This window comes from Manis pentadactyla, chromosome 3 (assembly GCF_030020395.1).
Source record: "Manis pentadactyla isolate mManPen7 chromosome 3, mManPen7.hap1, whole genome shotgun sequence".
NCBI classification, from domain to species: domain Eukaryota; kingdom Metazoa; phylum Chordata; class Mammalia; order Pholidota; family Manidae; genus Manis; species Manis pentadactyla.
The window spans coordinates 40,798,637-40,814,642 of NC_080021.1; the positions used below are offsets into that span (position 1 = coordinate 40,798,637).

The 16,006-nt window shown below is 32.8% G+C and overlaps 1 protein-coding gene across 6 annotated transcripts in view; it reads right to left on the reverse strand.

Moving 5' to 3' along the window:
* Positions 1 to 16,006, reverse strand: part of VPS13B (vacuolar protein sorting 13 homolog B) — an 876,251-nt gene that overhangs the window by 425,374 nt on the left and 434,871 nt on the right. The window lies entirely within an intron of this gene.

Genomic DNA, 16,006 nt, shown 5'->3' on the forward strand with positions numbered 1-16,006 from the left:
GAAATAGAAATTAAGGAAATGAGATAAAAATATAAATACAAGCTTTAACTCCCAATTCCCTCATCCCAGTGTGTTGTTTTGTGCAAGTGCTGGGGATGTATGCACTGTATCTTGAAGACCATAGAAAATATGTTAAAATAGGAAAAATGCAGTAATCTCTGCATGGTAACCACAGATGTGTCTGTGGAATGAGAGGAAAAAAATAAACAGTCTACAATGGTCTTGTAGACCACCTGCACCAGAAACTTGTGGGTGTTTATATAAAATAAGAGTTTCCTGGTTTCTGCTTAGATCTACTTCATCAGAAACCTTGGTGGTGAGACCCAGGATGCATTTCGACACAACTGTGGTGTTTCTTATATATAATGTTATTTTTTTAAATATGCTTGATAAAAAAATTAATACTCATAAATTCAGGATTAAAAGCAAACTTCCTTTTCTTCTTTTATACTTTTTTCTTTTCTTTAGTTATCAGAGTTAATTCATTAATATAAACATGACATAACACCACCTTTTTTATTGTGGCTATAGATAAAGTGCTTTGTGGAGTAAATTTTTAAAATTTATTCCATATTAGGATATTTATGAACATTTATTACTGGGATCCCAATTTGATGAAAAATATGTTCCTATGACTTCTATTTTTGACTTTGCAATTCTATTAGCATTTGTCAATATACATAGTATAGTATAGACTTCTTTTCAAATAAATTATTTTATAAGTTGAAAATATTTTCTAATTAAAGGTACTAGTATCTCACTTATGATACTTTGGAAAATACATATAAAGAAGAAAAACCAAAACCAGTCATAACCCACCTTCTACACTGCCACTCCCTATAATAAGCACTATTAACATTGCTATATTTCCTTCAAGTTTTTTATCCCCCTCTATTATTGGACATGCCCACACCGAGTTAGAACCAGGATCACACCGTAGTTTTATTTTCATCTTATTTATCAATGGTAAAAAAAAAAACAACACAGTGAACTACTAAGCAGATTGTACTATATACATACACATTAAAGAAATCCAAATATGCATTTGAATTGTGAATGATGATACTTAGTGGATGCTACAAGGTAGACTCTCATAAGTAGTCTGAACATTGAAAATGTCTTGACCAATTATAGTTAATATAATTAAAATTAGAAACTTTGAAATTGAGACTTGGATAGTAAAATAAATCTAGCTACAGCATAGTCCACAATAACCTGACTGGGAACAAAGCAAACTGCCTAATAATATGTGGTCAGCACTGTGGTACTCTGCCTGTTTTAAGACTTAAAATATTTTGCCCCCAAGAAGGAAATGACAAACTTTAAATCATCTGTAACTAATTCAAAAATTATTTTAAAACCTACACAAAGTTTCATGCTATTTACAAAATAAAGGGTTTGCCAAATTTGTCTTAAAATACTTTGGAATGATTTTAGGTTACACATTTTATAACTGGTAGTGAGCTATATATAGTGTTATAATTTAATGTTATACAAGAAATGCTAGTTGGTGACTATGTTGGATGAGGAGCACCACATACAAACTGATTAAATTTAAAAAATCCCAAATGATGTTTGTACTATCTCAGACTCTGCTGCTTCTTTGGAATCAGACCAATAAATTGAAATTGGATATATCATCTTTTAAGTCTTAAGCAGAACCTTTTAAGGTAATACTTTATGTCCATTTATTTAGCATGCATTGTTTTAAAAAGCACCCCCTACCTAGAAGATGAAAGATTAACATCTAATGATAAAAGTTACCATAGTTATTCACTGGGGAAAAAAAAATTACCAAAACAAATAATTAACTGCACAAGTATTCCTCTTACCACACCTACATATATATATGTACACAAAATGCAATAAAAACACCTTATCTATTTATAACGCTGGCAATATAATGTTCTGAGGACTCCCTAAAATATGCTCAGATAGTCATGACAGGTCAGAACCATGTATTATTCTAAGATCCTCAACATTAGTATTTTCACTGTAATTGGAAAGTCCTAATACAATAAGATGGTTCTTTAATTTTAGATAAACTACTGCTGGCAGAATTCATAAATTTTGAAACAAATAGTCTGAAGAATAAGAAGAAAGAAAAAGAAATCAAGAAGATTGAGAATTCCACTTCTGTGTGAATTCGTGAAATCTGTGTATTATCAACAGAGAAAAAAGTACCAATAAAATAATTATCAAGAAAATGATAACCAAACACTGATGTAATTCATGTAAAATAATGTGAGAATGAATATGACAGAGATTTGGGAAAAAATGAATAAAGAAAATTTAGTGAAACTATGTGCCACATGTGTCAATGACAGGGAGTGAGGACTTTAACACACAGTATTTACTTAAAATGGAGGGAAATCTTTAACATGTGGATTCCCTCACATTCTATCACATGCTGCTTTTTACACAACACTAGAAGCAGAAGTTAAAGGACTGGTTTAGATAACAAAAGAAGACATTCTAAATAAACAACTATATATACTGCTGTCTTTCTCTCTTTTTCTCTCTCTATATACACACATGTATATATACATATATACACACATGTATATATACACATATACACACATATATCAAAAATTTTATTAATGTTGAGGTCAGTGAACAGTGACTAATTATACAGATGGTTATCATATACTTCTAATTTATGAGCTTTAATTTTGGGGGGTAGGGATCAATATTCTGGAAGAGAGTTAGTCTTTCTCTTTCTTAAGATGCCCCTCTATACTGTTATGTTAATTGGGGCCAATGTGAATCACTTCACAAACATCAAAGTGGCAAATGCAGAAAGAAAGTTGGTCAGTATTGGAGATACCTTCCCCAGTTTTCTTTGCTTTTGTAATCTTACAGTCATTAGATATGTTTAGAAACAAAAAAGCACCTTCTTAATTTTTTCCTTTTATGTCCAATATGGGACATATAACCGGACAGTATAGGACATCCAGTATGACTCAGGCAGGTTTTTAGTTCAAATGTGAATTAGTGTAACCAGGAATATTTTACTACCGTGAGGCTTAACACTTTGGAGACAGATACTGTATATAAGTACAAATGAGCCAACACTGCTGACATTGTTTCCCCAAACCATTTAGTATTCATTGATTTAAAAGTAGTTAAGATAAAAGGTTTTTTAATTTGAAGTTATGTTTTTAAGTAATGGGTACTTTCAAAGAATGAATGCATTAAAAATGCTACTAAGTGTAATCAATTTTCCTGGCAGAGAAGAACTGCTGAGATGACTAGAAAGAGGGAAATGAGAATGAGGAACCTATAGTTTTATTTGCTCTGTAACCAAGTTTCTACTTCTGGAAAAAAATTACTGTTTCGTATTAAGAAATGTGAAATGTATTACATGTATAAAATGTAATAATCATGATAAAATAATGGATAACTGACTTTAAATTGTTGAAATAAAGGTTTGTATCTAGAAACCCAAGAATTCACTGTGAGAACTACTATTCACTTCTGAAAGATATTACTGGTTTAATAAGTTAATAAAAATTTAATTGCTGCATAAAGAATAATACTGGTTTTTAAGATTGTCTAAAACTTATGATTTCAGTTATAACAATGCAAAACCAGAACAATTACTGATTTTAAAACAAGAAGGGGACTCAAAGAATAATAGCACTGCCCTTTAGGCAATTAAGGTATTAGTACACATTTCACAATTTTAAAAAAGATGTAAATATTGTAAGAATGCAGGACATATTTAGGGTCATACAGTCATCTAGCAATACACACCTTCAGTTTCTATAGGTTGTCAAAAATATTACAATTCTGCTTATTTTCTAAAATGACTTACAACTAAATAAATGGTCCTCTTCATCTCACCTAATATAAAGAATCCTAAATAATTAAGGAAATATTATCATAAAATAGTTTTTGAGTCTCACAGTTCAGTGATATAAGTGGATTATAACTTGAAACTATAGGGTATAAATATCCTTATTTAAAATTGTTTGTTTTTTGTTTCTTGTTACTTATTTTATCTTTTTTTAAATAACTGAATAGCTATTTATCCTTTATTATGCTATATAACTGAATATGTATTTTATAAACATGTTCTCAAAATTAATAACAGATTAGAAGGATGTTTAAGACCCTACCCAATTTCCAAAATATTTTCAGCTATATACATATTTACAATAATAAAAATTAAGTTATAAACATTTGCAAGACAAAAGTACTAGATATAATTACATATAATCTTTTTCTTAACACAACACATTGTGCATATAATTTTAGTGAATTTGAGAAAAATACAAAACCTTCCCAAGACTTCTACAAAAGAAGTGTTTACTGCCATTAGTTGAAAGTCAAGATTAACTAATATATAAAAGCTTTGCAACTTTAACTCTCCTAATAAATGAGTACTCATTAGGAATGAAAGACATACATTTGTGTATTCTTTTTTATTATTGAGAGACTATATCAATTTATTTATTAATTGGTTTCTTGAGTACATCAGGAAACTGTAACACACTAGGTACAGCAAAACGAGCCTAGATTTTAAATCAGACAGACCTAGATAAAAATCCTAGCTTTACCTGTCCTTTAGTGTTAGGGGAAAAATGATTATTCCTAAATGCTCAGCTTTTCCACATACAGTTTTTACCCATTTCGTGCCTTTTCTGTTGATAAGAACAGAGTGGAATACTTCATTATAGAAAGAATCAACTTAGTGACAAAAGAAAAGAGGAATAAAGAGTAAAGCAAAAGATAAAAAGTAAAGTCCTGATGAGTTTTACTTCTTATCATTACTTGGTATTAGTAAAAAAATTTTTTGAAAAGTAAGAAGTTTATGGATTGCCCTGGGGCTCTTTCAGTTCAAGAAATGATTCCAAATTGTAAATGATGTAGCTTGAATTAATTTCTACTTCCTGAAAACCTCATTAAAAAGAGAACTGGGTGGAAGGAAACCAGAGTTCTTGAGATCATGTTTATCCATAACTTACTGCCTGACTCGTGGTTTAATGCTCTGGGGCTCAGGTGAACTACTTCAAAGACATACTCAAAGACATACTAAAGCTGACAGCTGTTACCAGGAACTAGCTGTGAAATTAGTAATAGAGCCATTTTTGGTATTAAAGATTCCTGCTACTCTGCCACACAATATTCTATCATATTTTCAGTGCCATATGATGGACAGTCTTGGTTGAACAGATATTTGGGCATATAAGAAAGGAACAAAGAAGCCAGGTATGTGATAATATTATAGACTTGTACTATCAGTGAAAAGGTGAGAGCTAAAGCATAGGTATAGATGAGAATACCCTATAAATAGGAAGAACACCTGTATTTAAGGAAAGAGCAAAGGAAAAGGAGCCCTTGAAGGATATTCAGAAGTGGACATGATCCATAGAAAACAAACCAAAAAGAGTGGTTACACAGAAGTCAGGAAAGAATTGCCAGAAGAAATTGAAAACATCAAGGGTTAAAAGGTTTCTACTGTTTTTGGTAACTAAGAAGTTTGTTTTGTTAGCTTAATAAGATGTAAAGAAATTTTAACATTTCGTAAGCCAACAAGGGATAAAATAAGAAGGTTATAATTGATGAAGCAAGTTCCTCAGAAATACAGTGTATAGCATAGACTATGTAGTCAATAAATACTTGTTTTATGAGAGGAGGGAGGGAGGAAGAGGGACAAATAGGTAAAAATGGCTGGGTTCTACACTGGCAGTAGACTAAAGACTGCTTTCAGTTAAGAAAAATTCACTTGTCCAACAAATACTTACTGAGGTAAAAACTATATGCTAGATATTATTCTAGGACCTAGCAATATAGTGGTGAACAATACAAACACTGTTCTAATAGAACTTGCATTCTAGTTGTGGAAAGAAAGAAGATAAACTAATAATAAAATATTATTGTGCTAATGGTGGTAAGTTCTTTAAAGAACAATTAAGCAGGGTAGTGGGACAGGTGATAGTGCTGCCATTTCAGATCAGATAGGCCAGTAAAACCACTCTGATCAAATGAAATTTTGCAAAGCTGTGAGCCATGACCTTTTTTGGAAGAAAAGTATTTGAGAAGGTGAACAGTAAGTGCAAAAGCCCTACAATGGGTACATGTTTGGATGGGAAGATGTCAGTGTTTTCGTTAAATTAATAGGAAGTTGTGTATTGAGCAGGTAAAATAATCAGATAAAGTTGAGGTAAGTTATGAAAGTTTATAATAGCTGTTATAAAGAATGGAAAGACATTAAAGGAATTATTTAAATAGGTGACAATATTATCAGTAAGGGCCAGAAAAAATTTTTCCAACAAATTGTCAGATACTTCAGAAAAGCAGCTCAGATGTGAACGGTTGGTATGATCCAAGGCTGTACTTCAAGAAATTGAGAATCCACAAGAATATAGTAACATATCATATTATACACAGTATATGTACTATACAGTAATTAAAACTCTTGAGTGCCCACCATATTCATATTCTTGTTCTATATAAAACATTCACAGCTATTTCTTTAAAGCACAAGTCACTATGCATTGTGTTGTCTGACTATTAATGTGGCCGAAAGGAGGAAATAATGAAATGTAACTACTTCCAGGCTGAATCTGAAGAAAACTAGTAGCCTATGAAGGGCACTGATAAAAGAAGGGCTATCAGGTGAGATTTGTAGTTACGGCCAAGTGAGGAGGATAACAAATTCTCCTCCCAAAAACAAACTACAAGCTGGACATAATTGACTTGACAAACAAAACAAAGCAAATGTTTAAGTACTGTGTAAGTCAAAGAAAGGCATACAACAATCTGTCAAAGCAAAAATATCCATTTAAAGAAAAAATGGATAACTAAATAACACTTGAATATTCCAATACTCCACTCTCAATAAATGATAGAATAACTGGACAGAGAGTAAGTAAGTTTACATAAGAGTTGAACAATGATATCAACCAATTCAACCTAACTGACATGTATATAGGATTTTGCACCCAACTACTGCAGAATCACCATTCAAGCACATATGGATCATTCTCCAAAGAGAACACAGGCTAGACCACAACGCAAGTCCTGATAAATTTGACAAGACTAAAATCATACAATCTATGTTCTAGAACACAATGGAATTAGAATAGAAAACAGCAACTAAAAGAAATCTGTGACATTTTCAAATATTTGGAAGTTAAACAATACACTTCTAAATAATTCAGGGATCAGAGAAGAAATCATATGGAAAATCACAAAATACTATGAAGTAAATAAAAAAAAAACAAAATTTCTGGGATTCATGCAGTTAAAGTAACACTGAAAGAGAAATTCATAGCATTTAATGCCTGTATTATATAAGAACCTATTTCTAAAATCAATAACCTAAGGTTTCTCAAGAAACTAGAAAAAAAATAAGATGATACTACAACAAAGCAAGTAGGAAAAAAAGAAATAAAGATTAGATCATAAATCAATGAAACAGAAAAAAAGAAAAACAACCAAAAAAAAAAAAAACCCCAACCAAACAAGAAAACTGTAAGTTGGTTCTATGAACAGATCAGCAACCTGACAAAGCCTTAGCTAAGCTAAACTCAAAGTAAGAAGAGAAGCCTAGAAGTTACGAAAATCAGTAATTAAAGAAGGAATAGCACTATCAACTCTAAAAAATATATAAAGGATTAAAAGGCAGTATTATGAACAGCTCTATATGTCCCCAAAGTTAGGTAACTTACATGAGGACAAATTTATAGAAAGACACAATTTCATCAAAATGACTGAAAAAGCAGAAAATCTGAATAGACCAATAACAAACAAAGAAATTGAATTATTAATTAAAAACTTTTGAGAGGATTCTGGGAAGAAAGTGGAGTAGAGAGAGTAGGAACCCACCTTCTCCCACCCACATGCCAAATCTGCACCTCTATACACAGAGCATTTCATCCTGAACAAGAACTGAGACCAAAGTTAATACCTTCCATACAATGAGGAATAGAAAAATCACATAAAAAACAACAGGAGAAAGAAAGACACTATAATGACAGGAATACTACCCCCAGCACAGTGACCTATGGTGGAGGAGGGGAATATTGCTGAGAGAGCCAAGAGCAGAATCCCTGCCCTGGGACACAGGAAAAAAGTCTGAAAGAACACAATTTTCAAAATGAAAGCATCTGCCATGGGAAAGTGGCCCTACCAGAATAGACTAGAAATCAAAGGTGCTGGCCATTATTTGCATTCCTTCTGCACATGTTACTGTTGCCAGGAAAAGGGGTCAGGGTCACATGGCAATTTCAGACTTGGCCTAGGTAGCTAACTGAACCTGCCCTGGTTATCAAATAGCCACACCCAAGCTCCAGTAGTCGGTCCCTGCTGCACAGAGCCAACAGTGTTAACAGAAAAATCCCCAGACTGAAAGGGGGTGTGCATGGTGATGCAACCAACCCACCAACAGGGCACCCAGAGTAGCCCAGAGTGCACACAGGCACATGAGTAAGTATGAAGAGGACCTGCTACTGTCTCCCCAGTGGAAACCCAGACTCTGAAAAACCCAGAGTTCCACAGAGAACACACAGGAACACTGGGGAGGGTGCACAGGGCCTGTTACTGCCCAGTCAGCAGGACCAACAGCAAGGATCCCTGAATTCCCCAGAGTAGTCCACAGCATGTACTGGCCTGCAAGTGAGGGGACACAGGGTACTCAGCTGGTTCTACCAAGAGTATGCCACCAACATGCTGCTCGCTCACCACCACCCCCACAAAGCACAGACCCCACTTATTTTCCACCCAAAAGCCCTTCCAATGGGACTTCCATACCACCATGGGACCATGCCCAGAGAGTCCTAGCAGCAAGAAAAGACCATCTCATGCTCACTTGGTCTCCTATCAGCCAAAACCACCAGGCACACAGAGATACCATGGGAACCTGTCTACAGAGAGCCAACCTTTCAAGATGGGAGAGCTGGCCCTTTCTAATTCATAGACTAAAGCACAGAGAGTCAAACAAAATGAGGAGACAAAAGAATATGCTTGAAACAAAAGAACATGACAAAAATTCAGAAAAAGAAACTAATTAAAACATATTTAAGCAATTAACTGGATAAAGAATTCATTAATGATAACAAAAATGCTCACCAGACTTTATAGAAGAGTGGAGGAACTCAGTAACAATCTCTACAAAGAGATAGAAAATATAAACAGAACCAAATGGAGAAGAAGAAAACAATAAATGAAGTGCAAAATGCACTAAAGGGAATCAACAGCAGAGCAGAGGATGCAGAAGAATGTTTCAGTGATCTGGAAGACAGAGTAATATAAACACTCAACTTTAACAGCAGTAAGAAAAATAATAAATGACATGAGGATATGTTAAAGGCGATCCAGAACAATATCAAACATCCAAACAGTCACTTATAGGAGCCCCAGAAGGAGGAGAAAGAAAGTAGAAATGTATTTGAAGAAGTAATAGCTGAAAGCTTTCCTAACCTAAGAAAGGAAACAGTCTTCCAGGTGCAGGAGACACAGAGAGCTCCAAATAGGATGAACCCAAGGAGTTATACATTAAGACACATTATAATTAAAATGCCAAAGAATCACAGACAAAGAGAGAATCTTAAAAGCACCAAGGGAAAAGCAAAGAGTTACCTCATAAGGCCATCCATTTAGTTTTCAGTAAAACTGTTCAGGCCAGAAAGGAGTGGCATGACATATTCAAAGTGCTGAAAGAGAAAAAAACCCTCCAACCAAGAATACTCTACCCACCAATGTTATCATTCAGAATGGACAGGATATAAAGAACTTCAAAGATAAACATAGGTTAAAAGAGTTCACCACCACTGAACTGGTCTTACAAGAAATGTTAAAGGGTATTCTTTAAGAAGAAGAGAGAAGACCTTAACCAGAAGCAAGAAAAATATGAAAGTGAAAATTTCACTGGTAATAGCAAACATATACCAGAGGCAGCAGCTCAACCACTTAAAAGCTAGTATGAAGATCAAAAAGACAAAAGTAGTATAATAATCACATCTAAAAATTAGTTAAGGGAGTCACTAAATTAAATGGTGTAAAAGAAGGCATCATATATATAAAATGTGGAGGACGGGTAGTAAAAAATATAATGTTGCTAGAATGTTTGACCTTAAGTGACCATCAACTTAACACAGACTGCTATGAATGTAGGAGGTCATGTAAAAAATTAAAACCCCATAGTAACCACAAGCCAAAAATCTATAAGGGATACAAAAAAAAAACCAACAACAACAGAATTGAATCCAAACATAACACTAAAGAAAGTCACAATGCATGAGGGGAGAGCAAGAGAGGAAAAAAGGATCTGAGAAGAATGATAAAAACAACCAGGGAACACTTAACAAAATGACAGTAACTACATACCTATCAATAATTTCTTCAAATGCAGATGGACTGTACAATCAAAAGACATAGGGTGACTGGATGGATAACAGAACAAGACCCATTTATTTGCTGCCTAGAAGAGACTCACTTTAGACCTACAGACACACACAGACTGAAACTGAAATCATGGAAACAAATATTCTATGAAAATATGAATGAAGTAAAAGCTGGAGTACCAGTACTTATATCAGACAAAAAAGACTTTACAACAAAGGCTGCAACAAAAGACAAAGAACAACATTACATAAAGATTCAGGGCTCAATCCAGCAAAAAGACATTAACAACTGTAGATAATCTGCATATGCAACAGAGGAGCACCTAAATATATAAAGCAAATTTGAACAGACGTAAAGATAGACTGACAGTAATACAGTAACAGTTGGGGATTTTAACATCCCAATTACATCAATGGATAGATCATCTGGAGAGAAAATGAACAAGTACACAAGGCTTTGAATGACATATTAGACCACCTGGACTTAAAAGATATATAAGGGACATTACATACTGAAACAATGGAGTATGTACAATCTTTTCAAGAGCACAAGGAACATTCTCCAGAATACACATTGAGACAAAGCAAGTCTCAATGAATTTAAGAAGACTGCAATCATATCAACCATCTTTTCCAACTACAATGCTATGAAACTAGAAATCAACTATAAGAAAAAAATGAGAATAAAAACAAACACATGGAGGCTAAACAACAAATGGTTCATTGAAGAAATCAAAGAGGATATCAGGAAAAATTTTTTAAATAATGAAAACAGAAACCCAAAAGTTAAAAATCTCTGGGATGTAGGAAAAGCAGTCCTAAGAGGGAAGTTTACAGTGATGCAAGCCCACCTTAAGAAGAAACATCTCTAATAAACAAATTAACCCTACAGCTAAAAGAACTAGAAAAAGAACAAAGAAAGTAAAAAATTACTAGAAGAAAGGAAATAGTAAATATGAGAGCAGAAATAAATGAAATACTTTATAAAATGCAAAAGATGAATGAAACTAAGAGCTGGTTCTTTGAAAAAAATAAAATTGATAAATTTTTAACCATACTCATCAAGAAAACAAGATAAAGGTATCAAATAAAATCAGAAATGATAGAGGATTAGTTACAATCTCCACCATAGAAATACAATTATAAGAGATTACTATGAAAATTTATATGCCAACAAATTGGACAACATTAAAGAAATGGATAAATTCATACTAACATACAATTTTTTCCATGACTGAACCAGGAAGAAACAGAAATCCTGAACAGACCAATTACTAATAACAAAATCATATCAGTAATCAAAAAAAAAAAACCCCAGAAAATAAATGTCTAAGCCCAGATTTCACAGGCAAATTCTACCAAACATTTAAAGAATAGTTAGTACCTTCTTACTCAAACTGTTCCAAAATATTGAAGAGGAAGGAAAGCATACAAATTCATTCTACAAGGCCAGCATCACCTTGATACCAAAACAAGACAAAAACACACAAAAAAAGAAAATTACAGACCACTATCCCTGATGAACATAGAAGGCAAAAATCCTCAACAAAATATCAGCAAACCAAATTCAAAAACACATTAAAAAGACCATTCACCACAGTCAGGTAGGATGTATCCTAGGGATGCAAGGATGGTTTGACAACTGCAAATCAATCAATGGTATACACTACATTAATAAAATCACATAATCGTCTCAATAGATGCTGAAAAAGCTTTTGACAAAGTTCAATGTCCATTCATGATAAAAACTCTCAACAAAGTGGGTATAGAGGAACATATCACAACATAATAAAGGCCATATATGACAAAATGACAGCTTATATCATACTTAACAGCAAAAAGCTGAAAGCTTTTCCTGTAAGATCAGGAACATGACAAGGGTAACCATTCTCACCACCTTTATTCAATACAGTCCTAGAAATCCTAGCCACAGCAATCAGACAAGAAATGAAAGGCAACCAAAATGGTAAAGAAGACATAAAATCATCACTATTTACAGATGACACAATATTATATGTAGAAAACACTAAAGATGCCACTAGAAAACTATTAGAATTAATAAATGAATTCAGTAGAGCCACAGATACAAAATCAATGTACAGAAATCTGTTGCACTTCTATATGTAAATACTGAACTAGCAAAAAGAGTAATTAAGAAAACAATCCCATTTACAATTGCATCAAAAAAATAATGTATCTAGGAATAAATCTAAGAAGGTGAAAGACCTGTTCTCTGAAAATTATGAAACACTCATAAAAGAAATCAAAGAGGACCCAAATAAATGGAAAGCTACTCCATGCTCAATAATAGGAAGCATTAATAATGTTAAAATAGTCACGTTGTCAAAAGCAATTTATAGATTCAATGAAATCCTTATCAAAATGCCAATGGCATTTTTCCCTGAGCTAGAGCAAACAATCCTAATATTTGTATGGGACCACAAAAGACCCTGAATAGCCAATCTTGAGAAAGAAGAACACAGCTAAAGGTATCATGTTCCCTGATTTCAAACTATATTACAAAGCAACAAAAATGTTACTGGCACAAGAACACATACATACACCAATGGAAAATAATCGAGAAACCAGAAATAAACCCAATGGTCAATTAATATATGACAAAGAAGGCAAGAATATACAATGGGAAAATGACAGTCTCTTCAATAAGTGGTTTTGGGAAAACTGGACAGCTGCAAACAAGGGAATAGAACTGGATCATTGCCTTACACCATACAGAAAAATAAACTCAAAATGGATTAAAGACCTAAATACAAGATGTGAAATCATAAAACTGGTAGAAGAAAACACAGACACTAAACTATTATTCAACATCAACATTAGACATTTCTTCTGGATATGTCTCCTCAGGGAAGGGAAACAAAAGCAAAAATATACAAGGGGAACTACATAAAACTAAAAGCTTCTGCAAAGCAATGGAAACAACAATAAACCGAAAAGCAACCTACTGTATGGGAGAATATATTTGCAAATGCAACACATCTGCTAAGGGGATAATTTCCAAAATATATAAAGAATGCATGCAATTCAACAAACACCAAGAAAACCCCAATAATCCAATTTAAAAATGAGAAGAACTGAATAGACATTTTTCCAAAGGAGATATACAATGGCCAGCAGACATGTGAAAAGATGTTCAATGTCACTAATCATCAGAGAATGTCAATCTAAACTGCAGTGATATATCACCTCATACCACTCAGAATGGCTATCAACAAGACAGAAAATAACAAGTGCTGCCCTGGATGTGGAGAGAAGGGAACCTTCAAACACTGTTGGTGGGATCATAAATTGGTGCAACCACTATGGAAAGCAGTAGGAGGTTTCTAAAGAAAACAAAAATTGAAATACCATATGACCCAGAAATTCCACCTCTGGGAATTTACACAAAACAAAATCATTGATTTGAAAAGATATATGCACATTTATGTTTATTGTAGTATAAAGCACAATAGCCAAAATATGTGCACCAAATGGAATATTACTCATCTTTTAAAAAGAAGTAAATCTTGCCATTCGTGTGACAAGGGTGGACCTAGAGGGTACCTTGCCAAGTGAAATAAGTCAGAGGAAGAAAACATCATATGATTTCAGTTATATGTAGAATCTCAAAACAAAACAAACAAAAACGAAATAGACCCATAAATACTGACAACAGACTATTGGTCACCATACGGGTAAGGGGTGGGGAGTAGGTGAGGTACATGAAGAGGATAAAGAGGTACAAAATTCAAATTATTTATAAATTAGTCACAGTAATGGAAGTACAGCATAAAGAATACAACCAATAATATTATAAATATATTTGTGTAATAACAGGGTAACTACACTTACCATGGTGAGTATTTAGTAATGTATATAATTATTCACTATGTGGTACATGTGAAACCAATGTATTATTCTGTATCAACTTAATTCTAATATAAAAAATTTTTTTGACTTTCCAAAAAAGGGATCCACCAATTCCACAGGGCTTCAGCAGTAAACTCTATCACACACTTAAAGAAATAATATTCTCCACAAACTCTTCCAGAAGTAGAGGAGGGGAAAACACTTCCCAGCTCACTCAATGAGGCCAGCACTACCCTGTTATTAAAACCAGACATAGATATTGCAAAAAAACTAGACTAAAACCTCTCATGAATACATATAAAAAATCCTTAGAAAACATTAAAAAAGCAAACTGTGTCTAGAACAATATAAAGAGATGATACATCATGGCTAAATGGAATATATCCCCAAATCCAAGATTAATCATTTTATCAATTAATTACGTAAAACTAATTAATGTAATATACAACATTAACATTATAAAGTGGGGAAAAATACAGATACATTAAACTCAATAGACTTATAAAAGCATTTGAGAAAATGAAAAACTAACTTATGGCAAAAAGTCTCAATAAATTAGGAATATAATAGATCTTTCTCAACCCAATAAACGGCATGTAAAAAAAATCCACAGCTACCATCATATTTAATGATGAAAGTCTAAATGCTTCCTCTCAGATTAGGAAACAAAGCAAGGATATTTAGTCTCACTAGTTCAATGCAGCATCATACTAGAGATTCTAGACAATGTACTAAAATAAAACAAAACAAAAACTTAGTGCAATTTAGATTGGAAAAAAAGAAGTAAAACAGCCTTCATTCACAGATGGCATGATTCAATATATAAAAATTTGAAAGAATCTGCAAAAACAACCAGAAAAAAACAAATTCAATGTGGTCCCAAAATATGAAAAAAACAAAATTATATTTTTATGTAACAAGCAATGAAAAATACAAAAATGAAAATAAAATAATTCCATTCACAACAACATCAAATAAATAAAATGCATTTTGAAAACAAAGGCTATGCAAGGCTTGTACACAGAAAGCTGCAAAATATTGCTGAATGAAGAGAAAGAAGATGCAAATGGAAAAACATTCTATAATCATTGACTGAAGTACTCAGTATTGTCAAGAAGGCAAATCTCCCCATACTGATCTATAAATTGAATTCAATTCCTATCAAATTCCTAACAAAAAAAAGTTTTTTTGTGAAAAACGTATGCTAAAATTTGTCTAAGAATGCAAATTGTAAAAAAGATGAAAATTTGATAATTTATATTACCTAATTTCAAAACTTAATATAACAGCACAGTAATCAAGCATGTATGGTATTAGAGTAAGGATAGGCATTTTCATTAATGGAATAAAAATGAGAGTCCAGACAAAAATAAAAAATGAAAAACAAAAAATTTAGGATTTATTTTTTATTGATTTTTAACATTTCAGTGGAGAAGGGATAGTCTTTTGAACAAATTATATTGGAAAAATTGAATATCCATGATGCACTAAAATGAACTTAGGACTCTCAACTCACACCATATTAAAAAAATATCAAAAAGGATTACAGACTTAACTGTAAAAGGTAAAACTATAACACCTTTCACAGTTAATGCAAGAAAACTGATAAAGCAGATTTCATCAAATTTTAAAATATAGGCTTCAAAAGTTACCATTAAGAAAATGAAACTACCATCCCCAGCCATGAAGAATTAGCAAATAACATATCTGAAAGAGGACATAAATCTAGAACATATAAAGAACTCTTACCATTCAAAAATATGAAAACAAATCAAAAACAG